Source organism: Emydura macquarii, unplaced genomic scaffold (assembly GCF_026122565.2).
Source record: "Emydura macquarii macquarii isolate MOO-44397 ecotype Brisbane River unplaced genomic scaffold, CSIRO-AGI_Emac_v2 contig_1146, whole genome shotgun sequence".
Taxonomy (NCBI): Eukaryota; Metazoa; Chordata; order Testudines; family Chelidae; genus Emydura; species Emydura macquarii.
Genome location: NW_027131283.1, coordinates 5197708 through 5205171, shown reverse-complemented (window position 1 = coordinate 5205171; position 7464 = coordinate 5197708).

Genomic DNA, 7464 nt, shown 5'->3' with positions numbered 1-7464 from the left:
CTTTACATACTTGTTTGTGGTATCCCTTTCCCCTACCTTTTGTATGTTGGCCTGGTTTTGGATCGCGCCTGCCTTTGTTTGCATATTGCGGGTGCTACCAGAAACAAACTAATAATAATTGTTCTTTGCTGGCAAGGAAGCTATGTCATTTCTGCTTTCTAACATGTCATAGCAAATCAGTTGATAACCACTCTTTGTCAATAGAGACACATTCATTCCTACCTGCTTAGAGATGAAAAGTTCCACGTATCCCAATGCTAATCCCAGAGCCACCCCATCTACTTGCAATGAGTTTTGTTCATCCTTGATCTTACCTTGCTCATTTACTTGACATTATTTAAATGGTGAAGACTGTCTCTTAAAAAAATCACCCCTTTCTTTTGAAAAAATTAGGCTAAACCATTCATCAACTCTGCAGAAAGCCTGCCCTATACTTCTGGCTTTGGCTGTTGCCCTGAGAGTTTATTTCACTAAAGTTAACAGCAGGTGATTGATGCAATAGAAGGGAAAAAGCAATCAAATTAAGCTTTAGGTTATTTTGACTTTCCTTATTAGCCATGACAGCTACACATTCCACAGCAAATGTTAATTAGTTGAATTATTTGTTTACTTTTGGGTTCTGTGTTGATTTCAGATTAATTGCTTTACTACTTAGGATATGTTCTTTTCACTAATTAATGGTAACTAATTCTAGATATATATGCTAGAGACTAACACAATTAATTTGCAGAGAGGGAAATTGGATTGTTCCCCCAGCTGTGTGTAATGAAAAAATTCACTTTTCATGTTTGAATTTTTGTAGGTTGTTTTTTTTTTTAATTACGTGGAATGCTTGAGTGCCTATAATGATTGAAGGGAAAAATTCTCTTTCTTTAGAGTTATAACTAATATGACTGAGGAGGAAATGCCTATCTTAGGCATTTGGGTTGAAGGTACTTTTGACGTAACTGATGGTACAACAGGAACGTTGGAACAAGGGAACAGCCATACTGGATCAGACCCAAAGTCTGTCTAGTCCACTATTCTGTCTATGACAGTGGCTAATCCCAGATACTTCAGAGGAAGGTGTTTGAAACCTGCAGTTGGCTCATGTGGGGTAATTTGCCCTCCATGAAAGTCATCTCCTTTACCCTTAATAGTCAGAAGTTGTCTTAATCCCTGAAGCATGAGCCATCCCTTCCAAAGCCCTCTTTCTTAATACTTACTATTAGAACTGGATATTCTTATTATTCATATAAGTTTCTGATGCCTCTTTGAATATTGCTAAATTCTTTGCGTTGATGATATCTAGTGGCAATGAATTCCATAGTATGATTATCTGTTGTGTGGGAAAGCATTTCCTTTTATAAGTTCACCTTTCCATTTAATTGACTGTCCTCTTTTTCATATGTTCTGAGATAGGAAGAGCAGAAGCTCCTAATATACTTTTTCAGTTTTATTCATTATTTTATCATGTCCTCTCTTACTTGTCTCCTTTCAAAGGTAAATGATCCCAATATTTCCAATTTCTCCATGCCCCTAATCATTCTTGATACCTACAGCTTCCCATACCCCAAACCCAGAAAATAACCAACCAGAGATGAATTCAAACCCAAATAGTACCTGTAAGGCCTAGTGGGTCTCAAAACCAGACCTGCGAGTTACCAGGCAGCAAACATCTCCACAATGCCACCCAGTAACAGTTGTAACTAGCTTGCACATCTACCCACAACCCATGGTAGATATAGACCACGGAAAGTCCCACCTCAAGGGCCCTTGATAGGCAGCAGCATCATCATGGTTCCTGATTGGCTCTCTGCCCAACATAAACCCTAGGGACATTCCAGGAAGTGTGCAAGCAACAGGGGATCTCCTGTAGTTACCATAGCCATTCCATCTCTTGAACTCCTTTTGACCTTGCCTTTATTTGAACTTCACCTCCTGACCCAGACCATGAAACCTGACTCAGACTCTGATCCTTGGAATCCACCCTGTCCAGTAATTTGACTATGAACTCCTCCACTACTCTCTGCCTCAGGTTTGACCCTTCTTTGACCTTTGGTCTTGACTGCCATTGTCAGGATTCTGACAATACCCACAAATACTAGTCCTTACCATGTTGCTCTCAAAAAGCCGTGGTGAAGAGCGAGGCCTTGCAGCATGAATTCAGGCTATTTCAACCCAAGGGAGGGAATGAAATCCAAAATTGAGGGCCCTTCACAAAAATCAACTCCCTGTTATACAGAAGCTGTTTGAACACCTTTCCTGTTAACACTGGTTAAAAACCCATCCTGGTTCAGTGGTGAAGGGAAGGCAGCAGTTAGAAATAATATATAAAAAATGGAAAAGGAGAAATGTATAGTAATCAATATAAATTAGAAGTTCTGAAGTGTAGAAAATTGATAGGGGAAGCTAAAGACTGGAGAAAAATCAATGATTGGCATGGCTTAAGGAGAATTGGAACATCAGTAAATATAGCAGGAATAAAATAAATCCTAATAATGCCGTAGGCTCACTACTAAATGGAGATAGTAAAATTATTAATGATGCAGAAAAGACAGAAGTGTTCAATAGTTATTTGTTGTATAACTGGAAAGAATGAGAATGATGTACATGTATAATATGAAGATGATAAAGTGCTTTCCAGTCCATACTGTTAGGGATAAACATTTTTAAATCAGTAGGCCTGGATAGTTAACACACAAGATTAGTAGAAGGAGTTGAATTAGAAGAACTCTGGCCTGCTGGTGTTTAATTTTTAATAAATCTTGGAATAGCAGGGAAATTCCAGAAGACTGGAAGAGTGTTAATGTTGTGCAAATATTCAAAGTAGAATGACCCAGGTAACTATAGGCCTTGTGTCAGTCCAAGCAAAATAATGGAAAATCTGGTACAGGATTCAATCAATAAAGAATTATATGATGGGAATATAATTAATTAATGCCATTCAACATGGTTTTATGGAAAATAGGTCTTATCGAACATACTTCATTTATTTTTGATGACATTTACCTAGAGTGCTGTTAGTATATACATGTAATATACTTAGACTTTTGTAAAGCACTTGACTTGGCACCATGCAACATTCCAATTCCATTCTCCACTATATCATGAGAGCATACATTCAATGGATTAAGAACGGGCAGATCTCAACAAGTAGTTCTCAATGGGGACTCATCATTGAATGGGGGTGTTTCTAGAGGGGTTCTGTAGGGATCGGTACCAGGCCCAATGTTGTTCAGCCTTTTCATCAGTGATCTGGAAGTAAACATAAAATCAGGGTTGATACAATTTGTGGATGACACAAAGATTGGTAAATAATGGTGAAGACAGAGCAGTCATACAGATTGAGCTGGATTGCTTGGTAAAATGGGGCCCATTCAAACTTAATGTGTTTTTAACACAGTGTGACAAAGTCAGGCTGGACAGCTGTAAGAGGGTGGCAGAAGGTAAGTATATCAGCCCTAGCATAATAAAGGCCTTTTCCCCTATAACAGTGGTTCCCAAACATTTGGGGTCGCACCTCCCCCCCTTACCTGGGCTGCACCCCCACAGGAGCTGCAATCGCAAGCTAGGGTTGCAAGCTGCAGTTCGGGGCTGAGAACTGGGGCCCACTCTGCAGCTGGAGCCAGGATGAGGGCTGGAGCTGCAGCCGCAGCACCTGATGTCAGGAATGGGGCTGGGAGCTGAGGCCAGGATCAGGGCCTCGGCCTGGGGCTGCAAATGGGCACAGGAGCCGGGGCCAGGAGTGGGGCGCAGGCCATGGCTGGGAGCAGGGGCTGGCCAGGAATGGGGCCCAGGTGCGAGACGCAGACAGAAAGGGGGTGCAGGGCCTGGGGATGCAGCTGGGAGCTGAGGCTAGGGTGGAGATGGGGGCAGACTGGTGCTGGATGGCACTTCCTCCCAACCTCCATGAGGGCTGGGTCAGACTCCGCCACACCCCCCAAAATTTCCTCCATGCTTCCTAGGGGGATGCACCCCACAGTGTGGGGACCTCTGCCTTAAAAACTGAAAAGAATTTACCTTAGTTCAACTAGGGACATGTATGTCCAATTAAGGGCTGCCTGGAACCTTTAAAAACCCCTCCCTGGTGGAAGAAAGGGAAAAGAAAGAAGCTGCTGCAGGGCTAGTGGCAGCAGAGAGAAAGGCTTCTCCAGAGGATGCCTCCTCCCTACAGGAGAAACAACCAAACTGACTGCCTGTTTAGGGGAGGGAATGGCACCTCCGGGCCAATAACAAGACAAACCCAGTCCGTAGTCGTCCCCCCCCCCCCCTCCCTGCCCTGCAGAGAGGGAGTAGGAAAAGATATCCCCCTTTGTTTTGTGTTTGTGAATTTGTTTCTTTTGTTTGGTGGAGGAGTACTCCTTGGACCTGCCCTGAGACATACCTTGAAAGTATTGATAGATAAACCCAGAGTGGGAAGACAAACACTGTCCAGAGTAGGGCTGATTACTCCTGGCCCTGCCACCACCATCTGAGGAAGTGCTAAGCCCAGCAAGAAGGAGGAGTGCCCTGCCACAACAGCTAAATGCAAGGTTACATATCTAGGAACAAAGAATGCAGGATGTATCTGCAGAATGGGCGACTGTATCCTGTAAAGCAGTGACTCTGGAAAGGATTAGGCATCACTATGGACTAGCAACTAAACATGAACACCCAATGTGATGCTGTGGCAAAAAGGACTAATGTGATTCTTGGATATATAAACCGGAGAGTTGTGAGTACAGAGGAGGTTTTACCTCTGCAAACAGCATTGTTGAGACAGCTAAACTGCATGTATTTCTAGTGTCCACATTTTTAAAAGAACGTTGGAAAAATTGGTGAGGATGCAGAAAACAGACACAAAAATAATTCAAGGGCTGGAAAAAATGTCTTGCAGAGAAAGACTTAAACTAAACAGATTGAACTCTTTATCAAAATAAAGATCGAGAGGTGACTTGATTATAGTGTATGACGCTTTGTCTACACTAGCACTTTTGTTGGTCAGGGGTGTGAAAAAAACCACTCCTGACCAATATCAGTTTCACTGACAAAAGCACCAGTGTGGACAGTGCTATGTTGGCGAGAGAGCTCTCTCCCATTGGCATAGAGCGGCTACCCGGGAGACCTGACCGCTGCTGTAAGGTCTGTTGTATAGGCATGGCCTGAGTATCTTCATGGAGAGAAAATACCAGGTGCTAATGGGCCCTTTAACAAAGCAGAGAAAGGCATAACAAGAATCAAAGGCTGGAAATTAAAGCAAGACAAATTCAAACTAGAAATAAGGCACTTGTAACAGCGATTAACCATTAGAATAAACTACGAAGGAATGGTGGAGTGTCCATCTCTTGAAGTCTTCAAATCAAAATTGGGATGCCCTTCTGGAAGATATGCTTTAGCCAGACAAGTTATTGGGCTCAGTACAGAGATAACTGAATGAAATTACATGGCCTGTGACATACAGGACGTCAGAATAAATGATCAAATGGTCTCCTCTGTATCTATATGAACTAGGGAGAGAGACTAGTTTCTGAAAAGCTGGTTTATTTAGGGAAGGCTAGTTTTCCACTAGACATGATACCTAACCCTCTTTGTGAATGCATTATAAAAAGTTTAAATTGTGCTTCAGCTCCCAAGAATCAAGGTTATGTCTACTGCATATATCTCTGTTTAAAAAGATGGAAACAAAGCGTACAATTAAACATATGCCCTTTGAAGACTCCCTTTAGTTCTCCTCCTTTATTTACTTTTTAATTTAGAGTCTAAAAGAGGAAAATTATTCTGGCACGACTATGAAAAGGCTAAGGGAATTGCAGCTCTGTTTCATCCACCATACAGATCTATGGTGTGGATACACTTCATTTCTCCTGTAAAAACAAAGAATATTTGCTTTTTTTCCACAGGAGTGTGTTGCATTTTTGACAGACAAAACACCCGGAACACATTTTGACCACCAGATGGCAGCACCTCACCATGCAAAGCTCCAGTATCAATTCTAGCGCTTTTGAAATATCCGTGTAGAAAACAACATAAAGATCCAATCTTTACTGCTCTGTTACTCAAGCCTAACTCCTATTGACTTCTGTGGAAGTCTTACCTCAATAGGGGCTAAGTGGAGACTTTAGAATCAGGTGCATAGTTGATTTTTCTGTTCAGGGTCGGTCAAGAACATGGCAACTGTCCTGAATTGGGAGATTTGGTTATAGAAATAGGAGAAATTATGCACTGGGCATTTCAAGAGAAAACTTAATTCGAGTCTTTCTGGTATGCTATCTGTAGCACTCTTACCTGCAAGCCAACGGGTTCCTGTATTAACATTTATTATTTCTCCCTATTTTTCAGGAAGAAGCGTTGCTCTTGCACACAAGACGCAAAACTAACACACTTGTATTCTTTCAATCATTTGTTTTTCTATAAAGTATTTCAGAGCTATTGCATCTCGGTTTTTTTTTTTTTAAGCTGTGTATAAATCAGATTGCTGTTATGAGTGGAAAGATAACACCTAGCTCTTACATCGCACTTTTAATCAGTAGATCTCAAAGCACTTCACGGTATTTAATATATCACAATACCCCTGTGAGGTAGGGAAGTGCTCTCATCCCCATGTTATAGATGAGAAATTGAAGCACAGAGGGGCTAAGTGACTTGCCCAATGTACAGCTCTCTTCTGTTCTTTTAACTGTAACCCACTAAAATAAATAGTGCAGCACTTTATACAAATATAATAATGTTTAGCGCTTGTCCCATTGTGACCGAACGTGCCTCTGTATTCACACCCCACACACTATTGTAATAATCTGTGTACAAAATATGCTTTGTGAGATATTGTTTAAAAACTAATAACTCACTGGTCAATAATATCATGGTGAAATGTATGTAGCCACATTATAGGTAAAGATATGGGCATAAGCTGAAATTATGACAGATGTATGTTTACCAGGTATGTCTGGGGAGCGGGTAAACCTGTTTCTCAAACACAAAGGATAAGCTGATGCCTCTAGCCAAGTGTCATTAGAGTTGATTGGCAATCACTGGTCAAATGGCCATTCTTTGGCAATGAAGGGGGGCAGGAAAAGATGGATCTGCATTTTAGCAAACAACAATGTGGAACCTCTTTCACCATGAGACTCCATGTCTCAGTCCTCACAGCGGGAAGGAACTTTATCTAGGGGGAAACAGGAAAATGCATTTCAAAGGGTAACTGGACTATTATAAAAGTGTGGGTGGGAGAGGGCAAGACTATCCCAGGGTCTCCCTCTCTCACACCTAAGAAGATAAAGGAAATGGACTTTGTGCGGGATTCTGACCTACAATTTGGTCAACCCTGTTGCTGGGATCATGTAGTAAGGATTTTACCTTGAGCCAAGTCTAGCTTGTTAAGTTTAGCTACTAGAAAGTGGTTTATCTTTATTTCTCTTGTAACCATTTCTGACTTTAACGCCTCATTACTTGTACTCACTTAAAATCTATCTCTTTGTAGTTAAATATATTTGTCTTATTTTAATC